The sequence below is a fragment of the Heptranchias perlo genome, chromosome 1 (genome assembly GCF_035084215.1).
Source record: "Heptranchias perlo isolate sHepPer1 chromosome 1, sHepPer1.hap1, whole genome shotgun sequence".
Lineage (NCBI taxonomy): Eukaryota > Metazoa > Chordata > Chondrichthyes > Hexanchiformes > Hexanchidae > Heptranchias > Heptranchias perlo.
Genome location: NC_090325.1, coordinates 21,860,882 through 21,877,609, shown reverse-complemented (window position 1 = coordinate 21,877,609; position 16,728 = coordinate 21,860,882). Strand labels below are relative to the sequence as shown.

General features: G+C 46.0%; 1 protein-coding gene across 1 annotated transcript in view; it reads left to right on the top strand.

Annotated features, from left to right (window-relative positions):
- Positions 1 to 4,540: 4,540 nt before the first annotated feature.
- LOC137320377 (leucine zipper putative tumor suppressor 3-like) overlaps positions 4,541 to 16,728 on the top strand; it is a 61,377-nt gene continuing 49,189 nt past the window's right edge. Inside the window, exon 1 of the mRNA XM_067982088.1 lies at positions 4,541 to 4,627. The gene's annotated coding sequence lies outside the window, so the exon portion shown is untranslated. The remainder of the gene's footprint in view (positions 4,628 to 16,728) is intronic.

The window sequence follows — 16,728 nt, the reverse complement described above, 5'->3', positions numbered from 1 at the left end:
CAGCAGAGGAAGGACCCCGGAATACGGGAACCTCTGAATCTATCGGGGAGCTACTAAAAAGGCCTTTTTTTATAGCAACCCATTGTGGGGAGACATTGAATTTGTGGGGGAGACCAGAACTGGGGGCCATAAATATAAGAGCGTCACTAATAAATCCAATAGGGAATTCAAGGGATACTTCTTTATCCAGAGAGTGGTTAGAATCGTGACTACGTAGATGCATTGAAGGGGAAGCTAGATAAGAACACGAGGGAGAAAGGAATAGAAGGGTATCCTGATAGGCTTAGATGAAGAGGGGTGGGAGGAGACTCATGTGAAGCATAAACACCGCCATGGACCAGTTGGGCCGAATGGCCTGTTTCTGTGCTCTACGTTCTATATACTTCTACCCCTTCCCACATACACACAAGTGGCTGTCCCCTTTAAATGATAAAGACGCTTGTGGTGCTGCTCCATAACGATCTTGTGACAAACTTACCGCATCGCTGTGATACTGCAGGGGAGGGGTCATTGTGGAATTATCCACCGTGTTAGGCTTACTATTTCCCCAGTGGAACATCAATGCAAACACAATCCTGACGCTAGAAATAAACACTTGAGCTTTTTGTGTTTTAAGGGGCAAAACTAATGATTTGAAAAAGAAAGGTCTCCCAGGACTCCCATACTAGGCACGGGTGGTGAAACTAAACTGACATTTGTAGTTACCTTGTTCTCCTTTGTAGTGTGATTGGGGGGGAGATCTGTATGACTCTGCCCTATCATGGGAAGATAGGAATATAATAACAGGAATAGGCCATTCCACCCCTCGAGCCTGTTCTGCCATTCAATTAGATCATGGCTAATCTGTACCTCAATTCTATTCACCCGCCTTTGCTCCTTATCCCTCGATACCCTTACCTATTCTTTTCCTTGTAAACTATTTGCTGGCATTGTCACTGTGGAAGCAATCATGGCCTATAAACACAGCTGTGATTTATAGTGGAGCAAACAGCCCATTCACTTAAAAATGCGAACCTGGAGATATGTTATTACCCGTGCAAATGTTCTGAAAGGAAACGGCAAATCTTTCTCTCTTTATCCCAAAATAAAAATGCTTTTAAGAGGGTCAGAAGCCTGATTACAGTGTGCAATACCTTTCATCAAACCACCCACATGATGTTGAGTTTCACTTGCGTTTGTTACTATGGGGGAGGCACCAAAAGAGGGGAAATCCATATCTGCGATGTCATTGCTCAAGTCCCTGCCAGAGCAAAGGAGCATTGGCAACAATCCCTGGGATGATGCCGTGACACCAGTGAACAGGGGGGATGGGGGAAATGACTTGGATAAAGAGAGGATTGTACCCTGAAGAGGAAAAAATAGCAGAAAAATGCTGGAAAACACTCAGCGGGTCAGGCAGCATCTGTGGAGAGAGAAACAGAATTAATGACCTTGATTTTAAACCCACCACCCGACGGGCAAGAAAGGACCGTGCATCGGGTTAAAATTCTAAAAATTAAGATCCCGCCTCCAACTTGCTGCGTTCACGGCCATTGCAATATTATTAACGGCTGCGATTCAGACCCTGGACGAGGCTCCTGCTAAATGCAGGCGGAGATCTACTTAAGATTCAAAAGTCGCAGCCCGATGATGTCATCGATGCCGCAATATCAATTTAATGTCGGCGCAAGGGGGAGTTCCGCGCTGTCTGATCCCCGACAGCAGCAACACGACAGGAGGAGCCGAGTGGGTAGGGGATGCCCAGGTAAGTTTTAGGACTGTTTTATGAGCTCTTTGTGGGCCAGGAGGAGCAGGAGTGCTCCCTCCAGGACCCTTGAAGGAGTTCTTGGGGCTCCCTCCCCCCCCACCCCACTAACAATCTTCAGGGAATCTCCAGCACTGGCCCTTTCCCAATCTTTGGGGATTCCCCATCAACAAATTTGCACTCATAGGAACATAGGAACAGGAGTAGGCCATTCAGCCCCTCGTGCCTGCTCCGCCATTTGATAAGATCATGGCTGATCTGTGATCTAACTCCATATACCTGCCTTTGGCCCATATCCCTTAATACCTTTGGTTGCCAAAAAGCTATCTATCTCACATTTAAATTTAGCAATTGAGCTAGTATCAATTGCCGTTTGTGGAAGAGATTTCCAATCTTCTACAACTCTTTGTGTGTAGAAATATTTTCTAATCTCACTCCTGAAAGGTCTGGCTCTAATTTTTAGACTGTGCCCCCTACTCCTAGAATCCCCAACCAGCGGAAATAGTTTCTCTCTATCCATCCTATCTGTTCCCCTTAATATCTTATAAACTTCGATCAGATCACCCCTTAACCTTCGAAACTCGAGAGAATACAACCCCAATCTCTCCTCGTAACTTAACCCTTGAAGTCCGGGTATCATTCTAGTAAACCTACGCTGCACTCCCTCCAAGGCCAGTATGTCCTTCCAAAGGTGCGGTGCCCAGAACTGCTCACAGTACTCCCTCCAGTTGGCCAGGCTGTAAATCTGGTAGGTGTCGGGCGGGATTCTGCCGTGATTTATTTAAATGAGGGCCTGCCGTTAAGATCAGCAGGGCCTCCGTGTGCCCGACCTTGCCTGGTTTGTCGCCCGCAATCGGGCTCCCCCTCTCCCTTCCCACCCCCGCTAAAAAATCAAGGCCAAAGTTTCAGGTCGACGACCTTTCATCATCGACGTAAAACGTTAACTCTGTTTCTCTCTCTTCACAGATGCTGAGTGTTTTCCAGCATTTTCTGTTTTTATTTCAGATTTCCGGCATCTGCAGTATTTTGCTTTTGTATTAAAGGGGAAAAAAAGCATTCTTCTTTTACTCAAACAGAAACTACAATCCTTTTATCTTTCCGTTTCTCAACTTATGAAAAGGATCTCTCTCCGTCATCTGGAAAGCAAATGTCCTCAAAAACTGTCTAGTTCCTGGTGTAGTGGAAGGCAGTCTCATGTTCTAGTGGGTGACTATTTTCTTTAAAAGAAACTAATTGAGTTGTTATGGCAGTGTATTCCAGATCATAACTTTCAAAAGAGAATTGTATAAATAATTGAAAAGGAAAAATATGCAGGCCTATGGGGAAAGAGCAGGGAAGTGGAACTAATTGGATAGCTCTTTCAAAGAGGCACAATGGGCCGAATGGCCTCCTTCTATGCTGTACAATTCTATGATTCAGTGAGTATGCTCTGAACGGCTCTGTGATTCAGCACGTCATGTGGTATGGTGCTAACCATTGTGAACTAGGAAAGTCTCAGGATTAATCCCTGGTCTGTCGGCTGGGGCAGTAATAGGAGCATTAGAATTGGTGCCGAAACTCTGGAGCTGAGTGGAATAATTAGCTCTCTGGTGCCGCCCCTGAAGGAAAATGTGTGTGTGTGTGTGTGTGTGTGTGTGGATGTAAGGTGAAGACAGAATCAGGCCGGACGGTAATCGGTGTTTGTCTACGCTCAGAATCAGGCCGGACGGTAATCGGTGAATGTCTACGCTTAGAATCAGGCCGGACGGTAATCGGTGAATGTCTACACTCAGAATCAGGCTGGACGGTAATCGGTGAATGTCTACACTCAGAATCAGGCTGGACGGTAATCGGTGAATATCTACGCTTAGAATCAGGCCGGACGGTAATCGGTGAATGTCTACACTCAGAATCAGGCCGGACGGTAATCGGTGAATGTCTACACTCAGAATCAGGCTGGACGGTAATCGGTGAATGTCTACGCTTAAAATCAGGCTGGACGGTAATCGGTGAATGTCTACACTCAGAATCAGGCCGGACGGTAATCGGTGAATGTCTACACTCAGAATCAGGCTGGACGGTAATCGGTGAATGTCTACACTCAGAATCAGGCCGGACGGTAATCGGTGAATGTCTAAGCTCAGAATCAGGCTGGATGGTAATCGGTGAATGTCTACACTCAGAATCAGGCTGGACGGTAATCGGTGAATGTCTACACTCAGAATCAGGCTGGACGGTAATCGGTGAATGTCTACACTCAGAATCAGGCTGGACGGTAATCGGTGAATGTCTACACTCAGAATCAGGCTGGACGGTAATCGGTGAATGTCTACACTCACTGCCCAGCTCATACAGGAAGTATAACCACTTGGGCATTTCATTGGGTCATTGCTGGTACTCCATGGAAAACAGGGGGCAAAAAATAAATCTAATGGGCAGAAGTGACTTCAGCAGTGAAGTGGTTAAATAAGGATGATTGCCTGTTGGCTTTCGTGATTCTGACTGCACAGGAACAATGACGGGAACTCAGCCTTTTTGGAACACAGCTTTGTTTGGTTAGAGCTGTTTTTCATAACTTCAGTAGCGATCCCACAAGTAAATACCCTGAGACCTGTAAACAAGGCTGGAAGATGCAAATGAGCAATGAAAACCAATAGCCGAAAGTGAGCACATAGATATATAGACACAGCCAATGGGGCGGTGAAGGAGGGACTGAGGATATCGGTTGTCAGTGCACAGGTGAGCTACTATTCTCAGTCGGAAAGCTGCCAGTCTCAGTGTAGGAGCTGTTTCGTTGAAAGCCGGCATCTGCTGTGGGGGAGCCAGATAAAGTGTGAGGGCTGAATGTGCCCCCTGTAGTGAGGTGCATTGTACCATCGCTCAGGCTGTGTGAAGGTGCTGCAGGTAATGGGTGTGTGTGCAGGTATCGCCGTTTGTAAATTTGCTTTCAGATCTGAGCCATTGTTTAGAGCAGCTTGCTGCCAGTGTGAATCTTAAAGCTGTGTTACTAATACTTGGAATCTATGGGCGTCACATTCAGTGAAATTAATATGTATTTTTTAACATTTGCGGTGGTCCCGGGAGCTTTGCTCATAATTCATTTATCACGTTAATAACCGTTCCATTCTTTTTAAAAATTGATTGTGTAAGTCATTTCAGCAACGGCTCAGGGGAGATATACAGCACCCCTGGGACCATTGCCAATGTGGCATAAATAAAGGAGAGCTGCTGGTGAGGAACGGGCAACCTGGCCCAGGGGCAGTGTGACTCTGTTACCCTTCAGAGTGAGGACAACCAGCATACCAAAACCTGAAATTGGAAATGAATGGGAACAGATTAATTGTGATGGGTCGGAGGGGAGGGGTGGAGAAAATTAGAATTTGAACAGTTTAAAGTCTTATTTTTTTATTAATCAGTTGCAGATAAGGATGAACCAACCACACAAGCAGAAAATGAACCCATAACCCACCAGTAAAATTTGCATTTAAATTAACATTTGAATGGCTGTGGTTTTCATATTTGCAATGTCGCCACAGTTTTTAAAAAAGAAAACTTGTATTTACATAGCACCATTCATGACCTCAGGACATCCCAATGCGCTTTACAGCCAATGGAGTACTTCTGAAGTGCAGTCACTGCTGTAATGTAGGAAACGCGGCAGCCAATCTGCGCACAGCAAGGTCCCACAAACAGCAATGAGATAAATGACCAGATAATCTGATTTTTTTTAGTGATGTTGGGTGAGGGATAAATATTGGCCTTGTCACGGGGAGAACTCCACTGCTCTTCTTCAAAATAGTTACATCCATCAGAGAGAGCAGACGAGGCCTTGCTTTAACATCTGATTTGAAAGACGGCACCTCCGACAGTGCAGCACTCCCTCAGTACTGCACTGGAGTGTCAGCCTAGGTTATGCACTCCAGTCTCTGGAGTGGGGCTTGAACTCTGAGGCTCTGACTCAGAGGTTCAGAGGTGAGAATGCTGGCCACAACTGAGCCACAGCTGAACTAGTTTGTCTTCGATCCTGGGTTAGTTTGACTTTCAGGAGGTTGTCCGCTGTTTGCTAGTGGTGAAGGACTTAACTGTACTCTGAAAGTCAGCACGACAGGCAGATTGTAGTGTGGAACTGCATCTCCATTGGTTAAAAGTTAGATCTTCAGAGCTTGGAATGTCTTCCTTTGATTGCTAGATGTCACAGCTCTTCAGAGATGGCCAGATACAATCTGATGCATTTAAGGGAGATAGGCACACGAGGAAGAAAGGAATAGAAGGAAATGCTGATAGGATTAGATGAAGGGGGTGGGAGGAGGCTCGTGTGGAGCATAAACACCGGCATAGACCAGTTGGGCCGGATGACCTGTTTTTGTGCTGTAGACTCGATGTAATTCTATATAATGGTGGTAATGGACTGTGGAACAAAATAGCAGAAAGCTGATTTTTGAAAGCATTTTCCTATTCTCCTGGTGCCTGAAATGATTTCCTTATAGCATGAGGCCTGTGTTGCATTGGTACATCTGTCAACTCACTAGCATTGTGGCTAAGAACAATGCTGTTTTGACAATGACTTAGGACCTAGCAAGTTACGTCTTTTTGTTTGGCTCTGATCGATGGAGACGTCTAATGTGTCTCAGCTAAATAGCGCTTCAGAAAAGCAAATTCTACAGATAGGGATAAGAGGGTTGAAAACCAAACAGTCTTGCTTACACCTGCTTATTGTTCATACTGTCGCTCAATGCCTGTCACTAAACCACTCCCATTTATCGTCCTCACCAGAGGTGTACCACAAGGGGTCCAGGACTAGGGTTGCCAACTCTGGTTGGATGTATTCCTGGAGGTTTCACCACCTGCCCTCCCACCTCCAACCACCCCGCACAGTCCAACAGCTCTTGTTTCTCCGATCTCCAATATTTTTATAACTAATAAAGAAAAATGTTCAAAGAAAATATAAAAAAACTTTTTTTTTAATGCCCTTCTGATGTTTCTTCCAGGTTGTTTGCAACGGTGTCTTAAGAGATTAATTTTGAATTATAGAATCATAGAATCATAGAAGTTACAACATGGAAACAGGCCCTTCGGCCCAACATGTCCATGTCGCCCAGTTTATACCACTAAGCTAGTCCCAATTGCCTGCACTTGGCCCATATCCCTCGATACCCATCTTCCCCATGTAACTGTCCAAATGCTTTTTAAAAGACAAAATTGTACCCGCCTCTACTACTGCCTCTGGCAGCTCGTTCCAGACACTCACCACCCTTTGAGTGAAAAAATTGCCCCTCTGGATCCTTTTGTATCTCTCCCCTCTCACCTTAAATCTATGCCCCCTCGTTATAGACTCCCCTACCTTTGGGAAAAGATTTTGACTATCGACCTTATCTATGCCCCTCATTATTTTATAGACTTCTATAAGATCACCCCTTAACCTCCTACTCTCCAGGGAATAAAGTCCCAGTCTGTCTAACCTCTCCCTGTAAGTCAAACCATCAAGTCCCGGTAGCATCCTAGTAAATCTTTTCTGCACTCTTTCTAGTTTAATAATATCCTTTCTATAATAGGGTGACCAGAATTGTACACAGTACTCCAAGTGTGGCCTCACCAATGCCCTGTACAACTTCAACAAGACATCCCAACTCCTGCATTCAATGTTCTGACCAATGAAACCAAGCATGCTGAATGCCTTCTTCACCACCCTATCCACCTGTGACTCCACTTTCAAGGAGCTATGAATCTGTACTCCTAGATCTCTTTGTTCTATAACTCTCCCCAACGCCCTACCATTAACGGAGTAGGTCCTGGCCCGATTCGATCTACCAAAATGCATCACCTCACATTTATCTAAATTAAACTCCATCTGCCATTCATCGGCCCACTGGCCCAATTTATCAAGATCCCGTTGCAATCCTAGATAACCTTCTTCACTGTCCACAATGCCACCAATCTTGGTGTCATCTGCAAACTTACTAACCATGCCTCCTAAATTCTCATCCAAATCATTAATATAAATAACAAATAACAGCGGACCCAGCACCGATCCCTGAGGCACACCGCTGGACACAGGCATCCAGTTTGAAAAACAACCCTCGACAACCACCCTCTGTCTTCTGTCGTCAAGCCAATTTTGTATCCAATTGGCTACCTCACCTTGGATCCCATGAGATTTAACCTTATGTAACAACCTACCATGCGGTACCTTGTCAAATGCTTTGCTGAAGTCCATGTAGACCACGTCTACTGCACAGCCCTCATCTATCTTCTTGGTTACCCCTTCAAAAAACTCAATCAAATTCGTGAGACATGATTTTCCTCTCACAAAACCATGCTGACTGTTCCTAATTAGTCCCTGCCTCTCCAAATGCCTGTAGATTCTGTCCCTCAGAATACCCTCTAACAACTTACCCACTACAGATGTCAGGCTCACTGGTCTGTAGTTCCCAGGCTTTTCCCTGCCGCCCTTCTTAAACAAAGGCACAACATTTGCTACCCTCCAATCTTCAGGCACCTCACCTGTAGCGGTGGATGATTCAAATATCTCTGCTAGGGGACCCGCAATTTCCTCCCTAACCTCCCATAACGTCCTGGGATACATTTCATCAGGTCCCGGAGATTTATCTACCTTGATGCGCGTTAAGACTTCCAGCACCTCCCTCTCTGTAATATGTACACTCCTCAAGACATCACTATTTATTTCCCCAAGTTCCCTAACATCCATGCCTTTCTCAACCGTAAATACCGATGTGAAATAGTCATTCAGGATCTCACCCATCTCTTGTGGTTCCGCACATAGATGACCTTGTTGATCCTTAAGAGGCCCTACTCTCTCCCTAGTTACCCTTTTGCCCTTTATGTATTTGTAGAAGCTCTTTGGATTCACCTTTGCCTGATCTGCCAAAGCAATCTCATATCCCCTTTTTGCCCTCCTGATTTCTCTCTTAACTCTACTCCGGCAATCTCTATACTCTTCAAGGGATCCACTTGATCCCAGCTGCCTATGCATGTCATATGCCTCCTTCTTATTTTTGACTCGTGCCTCAATCTCCCGAGTCATCCAAGGTTCCCTACTTCTACCAGCCTTGCCCTTCACTTTATAAGGAATGTGCTTACACTGAACCCTGGTTAACACACTTTTGAAAGCCTCCCACTTACCAGACGTCCCTTTGCCTGCCAACAGACTCTCCCAATCAACTTCTGAAAGTTCCTGTCTAATACCATCAAAATTGGCCTTTCCCCAATTTAGAATTTTAACTTTTGGGCCAGACCTATCCTTCTCCATAGCTATCTTAAAACTAATGGAATTATGATCACTGGTCCCAAAGTGATCCCTCACTAACACTTCTGTCACCTGCCCTTCCTTATTTCCCAAGAGGAGGTCAAGTTTTGCCCCCTCTCTAGTCGGGCCATCCACATACTGAATGAGAAATTCCTCCTGAATACACTCAACAAATTTCTCTCCATCCAAGCCCCTAATGCTATGGCTGTCCCAGTCAATGTTGGGAAAGTTAAAGTCCCCTACTATTACCACCCTATTTTTCTTGCAGCTGTCTGTAATCTCCTTACATATTTGCTCCTCAATTTCCCGTTGACTATTTGGGGGTCTGTAGTACAATCCTATCAAAGTGATCTCTCCCTTCTTATTTTTCAGTTCTACCCATATGGACTCAGTGGGCGAACCCTCGGATATATCCCCTCTCACTACTGCCGTGATGTTCTCCCTAATCAAGAACGCAACTCCCCCTCCTCTCTTACCTCCTGCTCTATCTTTCCTATAGCATCTGTACCCTGGAACATTGAGCTGCCAGTCCTGCCCCTCCCTGGAGACTCCAGGGCTGTCCTGGAGGGTTGGCAACCCTACCCAGGTCTGAATTCAACCCGGTAGACATTTTGAACCAGCGGCCCATGGCATTGTAAAATAAATGGTTAGAATCCATCCTCGTCGTGTTCCTTTGCCGCTGCCCATTGAGCTTTGCATTAACTCCCACTTGGAAGTGATACATTTGGTTCTATGCAGTTGCCATGGCGAAGCCCATAGTAACGCGCAGGACCTGGGGTGGCGAGGCTGCAGGAGTCAGTGGGCTGGGAGTGGGGTTTCAGCAGTTATCAGGCAGGGAGAAGAAGGCTGTGAGAGTTGTCGGAAAGGTGGAGCAAAGGCTCACAGGTCACGGCAGTCCCAGGAGTTTGGGCTGCTCGTGGAGTAGGGACACAGCACTCAGCAGGGTTAGCTGCAGGGATCAGCAAGCTCGGGCAACGGGGTTGCAGGAGCTGAATGGCCTCATTTAGACACGGACTCTTTCCCCACTGTATTCAGTTGGCGACAGCTTTCCCGCTCAGGCCAGAGTTAAAATTGCAGATCAGGGGCCCAATGATGCGATCAGACCATGGTCTGCATATTTAAAGAAGGACTCCGCCAGCTACAGGCTGCCTGCTCAGAAGAGCAGGTCAAAACCGAAGACTGCAGGATCCAGGCGGGTATGTCACCCGCCCCATTCTCTTGCAGTCTGCACCATAACATAGGAGCAGAGTTTTGAGTTAGGAGTTCTAGGATTTTGACCCAGCGACGATGAAGGAACGATTTGCCACATTTCATGTGGACGTAGTGTAAACATTTCACACACTTGCCATTACACTTTTACTGAAGTGCTAGTGACAACTTTAGGTTGAGTTTGAGAATCCTGCATTAAGGTGCGGCAAAAAGGATAAAAAGTAACACATGAGATAATGTAAAGATCAACATAACGCTGTCTGGGAGATCTCCATTCCTTCTTTCGTAGTAACCCCTCATCATTCTGGATAATGACAAGAGCTGGAATCTTGTAATATATACAGGACATTGATGTTCCTTGTTCATAATGTAAACAACGTCTCTCGGACTATTAAAGGAAAGGTTTTATTATACATACATCCCACCTATTACCATTTTTCCAATGCAATTCCGGTTTTATCATCCTTGTCCTGACCTCACCGACAGTATCCCGATGTTCAGAGTTACTCATTTTCCGGGAATAATGCTCTTCCCACTGTTATACTGAGCCATTTAGATGAGACTGGTCCTAGTCTGAATCTCGGCTTTGTGCTGAGTTCGCTGATCTCAGCCAGAGTGGTGAGCAGTGAGCTACAATTAATTTCAGCGCAATGATCACAATGCCCTGACTTTTGGAGACGGGTCGGCATTTGTGGAGTTCAGCTGAGGAAAGGATTGGGTTCCCCTGCCTGCAGGCACTCAATGTCTAGGCTCACACATGGTAGTGAGTGGCAATTACTGCCAACCCACTGCCCACAAAAGCAGTAAACCATAAAGAGTTGGCCGGCGAGGTGGGGGTGGGGGGGATTTGGTGGGATAGGGGCTAGACATTAACAGGGACAATTCTGGGACTTGGAGCGTGGGTGGAGACATCCTCCTCATCTCCTCCCCCTGGTGTTGTACCTATTACTTTGGGCTTGTGATGCAGAGTGCTGTACCTGGGGAGGCCTATTACAGCCAGTAAGTAAACTGCGGAAAAATTCTCTCTTATTGTTTAACGCAATTTCAAGGCTCTGATGATATACAGTGCTGCTTATGGGAGGATGATTCAGCTTCATCTCTGCGCCCTCATATAAATCATTTTGAATCCTTTACTTAAAAAAGTTGTGTGTCTAAATTTTAGCCTAACTAAGGCTTATTTTAGCTATCGAGGTATCGCTGGAATGCTCACCCATAGTATTTTTCCGCAGTAAAATCCACCTTCGTAGCAACTTCATAAATCAGGTGTTTTATATACACGAAGGTTACTGTGGTACTTATACCGAATGCATGATTGGACAGCCTAGATGTTAACTGAATGTTTAACTGTTGACACAAGGAGATACTCCACCATAAAGTTGCCCCAAAACAGTAAAATGTTGTAAAAGGAGAGACCTTTTTTTAAGAGCTCTCATTTACAGGGCTGTGCAATCAATCTTCCATCTCAGGCCGCCCGTGTGAAGCAGTCCAATCCACAGAACAGTGATCTCCCTTTGTCAATTTCAAGGAGACTATTCCCAACTCCTCCTCCCCTCCCTCATCACTCCGCCCGTGGATCAAACACAACATCTCAACCAGAAAACACCTTGCATTTATATAGCGCTTTTAAGCTAAAAAAAACGGCCCAAAGTGCTTTCATAGATGGGTGCGTGGAAAACAAGACACTAAGCCAGGGAGGGAGAGATTAGGAAAGGTGACCGAACGCTTGGTCAAAGCGATAGCTTTTGAAGAGATTTTGAAAGAAGGAGAGAGAGGTAGAGGCAAAGGTATTTAGGGAGGGAATTCAAGAGAGTAAGACACAAGTGGCTGAAAACTCTGCCGCCAATGGTGGGCCGAATGGATGGGTGATGCAGGAGAGGCCAGAGACAGAGGAACAGGAGAAAATATAGGGCAGGATTTGCCACGACTTGAGCATATATCGCCGTTCCTTCATCGTCGCTGGGTCAAAATCCTGGAACTCTCTACCTAACAGCACTGTGGGAGAACCTTCACCACACGGACCGCAGCCGTTCAATAAGAGGGACCATCACAACCTGCTCAAGAGCAACTAGGGATGGGTAATAAATGCCGCCATTGCCAGTGACACTATATCCTGAGAATGAATTTTAAAAAAGGATTACATTATAGAGATAGGCCGAATGAGGTCATGGAGGGATTTAAGAATGAGCATGAGGAGTTTAAATTTGACTTGTTGGAGGAAAGGAGGTAGTTGGCGAGGATAGAGTGATGGGTGACCAAGATACTTGCGGCAGAGTTTTGTTCAAACTGGAGTTTATGGAGGGTGAAGGATGGGAGGTCAGCAAGGAGAGAATTGTAGTAGTTGAGTCTGGAGGTGACAAAGACCTGAATAAGGGTTTCATGTCAAAGCAGCTGAGTTGGGGCAGAGGTGAGTAATTTTGCAGAGGTGGAGGTATGCGACCTTTGTGATGGAGAGGATATTGGGTCTGAAGCTCAGCTCAGGATTGAACTGCTTCAGCCTGGGACAGTGGCTGGGGAAGGGAATGGAATCAGTGAAAAAGAAGTAGAATATGTAGTGGGGGTCGAAGCCCATGGCTTTGGTCTGCTCAACATTGAGATGTGGAAATTAAGATTCATCCAAGACTTGGGATGTTGGACAAGCAGAGGAAGTGGATGGGTTGAGAAAAGTAGTGAAGAAGTAGAGCTGGATATCATTGGAGTACATGTGGGTGCTGACCCCGTATCTGGAGATAATGTCACCAAGGGGCAGCATGTAAATGAGGAAGAGGAGGGGACCAATGACAGAACCCTGGGAAAATCCAGAGGTGACAGTTGACGGGGACGGAGTGGGGTGGGGGGTGGGGGGGAAGAGAAGCTATTGGTAAAGTTGCTCTGGCTACTTTCAGGTAATTGTAAACAATTTTACAACACCAAGTTATAGTCCAACGATTTTATTTGAAATTTACAAGCTTTCGGAGGCTTCCTCCTTCCTCAGGTAAATGTCAGGAATTCCTCGAAGCCTACGCATTTATAAATCACAGAACAATACATGGTGATTATAGACAGTCTTTGCAACTGCCCGTTGCCAAGGCAATCACCGTGTTCAGACAGAGAGGTGTTACCTACAGAACCCCCGAATATACATTCAACAAAAAAAAACAAACAAACAGGAAAAAAAAACAGAGAGAGAGAGAGGCAGAAACATCCGGAAGGCAGAGAAAGCCAGCAAATGACCCGTTATATTAAAAACAGATAGCTTTTGTTCGCTGGTGGGCTTACGTGTAGCGTGACATGAACCCAAGATCCCGGTTGAGGCCATCCTCATGGGTGCGGAACTTGGCTATCAATTTCTGCTCGACGATTTTGCGTTGTCCTGTGTCTCGAAGGCCGCCTTGGAGTATGCTTACCCGAAGGTCGGTGGATGAATGTCCCAGACTGCTGAAGTGTTCCCCGACTGGGAGGGAACCCTCCTGTCTGGCGATTGTTGCGCGGTGTCCGTTCATCCGTTGTCGCAGTGTCTGCATGGTCTCGCCAATGTACCATGCTCTGGGGCATCCTTTCCTGCAACGTATGAGGTAGACAACGTTGGCCGAGTCACAGGAGTATGAACCATGCACCTGGTGGGTGGTGTCCTCTCGTGTGATGGTGTGGTATCTGTGTCGATGATCTGGCATGTCTTGCAGAGGTTACCGTGGCAGGGTTGTGTGGTGTCGTGGACGCTGTTCTCTTGAAAGCTAGGTAATTTGCTGCGAACGATGGTCTGTTTGAGGTTGGGTGGCTGTTTGAAGGCGAGTAGTGGAGGTGTGGGGATGGCCATAGCGAGGTGTTCGTCGTCATCGATGACATGTTGAAGGATGCGGAGAACATGGCGTAGATTCTCCACTCCGGGGAAGTACTGGACGACGAAGGGTACTCTGTTGGTTGCGTCCCGTGTTAGTCTTCTGAGGAGGTCTATGCGATTTTTCACTGTGAGAACGGGATATGACGCTCGACTCATCGATCGACAGTTCCGACGGGCCACAGCGAAAAATCGCATAGACCTCCTCAGAAGACTAACACGGGACGCAACCAACAGAGTACCCTTCGTCGTCCAGTACTTCCCCGGAGCGGAGAAACTACGCCATGTTCTCCGCAGCCTTCAACATGTCATCAATGACGACGAACACCTCGCTATGGCCATCCCCACACCTCCACTACTCGCCTTTAAACAGCCACCCGACCTCAAACATACTATCGTTCGCAGCAAATTACCCAGCTTTCAGGAGAACAGCGTCCACGACACCACACAACTCTGCCACGGTAACCTCTGCAAGACATGCCAGATCATCGACACAGATACCACCATCACACGAGAGGACACCACCCACCAGGTACATGGTTCATACTCCTGTGACTCGGCCAACGTTGTCTACCTCATACGTTGCAGGAAAGGATGCCCCAGAGCATGGTACATTGGCGAGACCATGCAGACACTGCGACAACGGATGAACGGACACCGTGCAACAATCGCCAGACAGGAGGGTTCCCTCCCAGTCGGGGAACACTTCAGCAGTCAGTGACATTCAGCCACCGACCTTCGGGTCAGCGTACTCCAAGGCGGCCTTCGAGACACATGACAACGTAAAATCGTCGAGCAGAAATTGATAGCCACGTTCCGCACCCATGAGGATGGCCTCAACCGGGATCTTGGGTTCATGTCACGCTACACGTAAGCCCACCAGTGAACAAAAGCCATCTGTTTTTAATATGACGGGTCATTTGCTGGCTTTCTCTGCCTTCTGGATGTTTCTGCCTCTCTCTCTTTTTTTTTCCTGTTTGTTTGTTTTTTTTGTTGAATGCATATTCGGGGGTTCTGTAGGTAACACCTCTCTGTCTGAACATGGTGATTGCCTTGGCAACGGGCAGTTGCAAAGACTGTCTGTAATCACCATGTATTGTTCTGTGATTTATAAATGTGTAGGCTTCAAGGAGCTCCTGACATTTACCTGAGGAAGGAGGAAGCCTCCGAAAGCTTGTAAATTTCAAATAAAATCGTTGGACTATAACTTGGTGTTGTAAAATTGTTTACAATTGTCAACCCCAGTCCATCACCGGCATCTCCACATCATGGCTACTTTCAGGTAGGTAGAACCCTGAGAGATCAACCCCTTGGAGTGCCTCCAAAATCCTCTCCAGAATCAGTCTACATGAGGTTTCCTATGCCAGATTGCTACCCTAAGATGAAGGATTCAAGGGAACAATCCTGCAAACCAACTCCCTTCATAATATTCTTTTACCATTTGAGAAATTCGAGAAATGTACGAACCTTTAGGAAGAGGAAAAGGCCATTAGGTTTAACAGGGCCCATCCCTCTAATGGATCTTATCACCATTTAGCTGACTTTTCAAGGTATCTCTCAATCTCCTCTCTCTTCAGAAACATGTCTATTTGTCTTTTGAACTGATTTATACTGTCAGCGTCATTGGCTTCTCTGGTAGCTTTTTCAAAAATCTATGACCCTTTAAGTGAAAGCGTTCATCTGCCTTACCTTCTTACTCCTAACTTCCTAATTATTAGCCTGTATCCCCTGCTATTTGAACCCTTTATCACAATTAACAAGTTATCTGGATCAATTTTGGCTGCTCCCTTTATAATCTTGAAAACTTCAACTAGTCCTCCTCAAAGTTTCCTCTTTCCCACAGGAAAACAAGCCCAACTTCCTTAACCTTTGCTTGTGACTGACAAAAATAACTCATCAGTGATGGTACTTACACAGCGTCAGAAGGAGAACTTGAGGTGGACAAGAGAGCTTGTGATTTGAAAAGGCATTTCTTTTCATGACAAAATATTTTGTCAAATCTTTTTCAGTTTGCAAACTTACGGCACAATTACATAAATTGCATTGAAGCACCGCAGTGCGTCATTGGTGCACAATGTCATCACGGCCTCTGTCTTTCGAATGAGACGTTGAGCTGAAGCCTCTTCTGCATGCTCGGGTGGATGTAAAGGATCCAGCGATCCAGGATCCAGCATCTATTTGAAGAGGCCACAGAGTAACCCCAGTGCCTTGGCCAACATTCCTCCCTCAATCAACATCACCAAACGCAAACTGACTGATCAGCCATCTTAAAAAAAAGCTGCAGTTACTGGAAATCTGAAATAAAACCAGCAAATGCTGGAAATACACAGTCATTTCATTTGCTGCCAATGGGGATCTTGCTGTGTGCAAATTGGCTGTTGCATTTACTCAAATAACAATGACTATGCTTCACAAATATTTCATTGAATGTGAAGCACTTTGGGATATTCGGAGAACATGTTTCGATCAAACAGAAATAGCAAACAATTCTCCCTCTCCGAGCACCAACAATTAGAAGACAGTCTCCCTTTAAGAGAAATGCAAACTCGGGAGTGTTTTTTTTTTCTCTCCACATTATACATAAAGGTCTGTTAGAGAACTGGGTCTAATCCAGCTGAATGTAGATGGGAGTGCGGGCTCCCCTATTGAGCCTGTTTACATAGTTGGTAGAAGAACACTAGTGCCAGTGCAAATAGCTAGTCGAGCAGAAACCGCGCT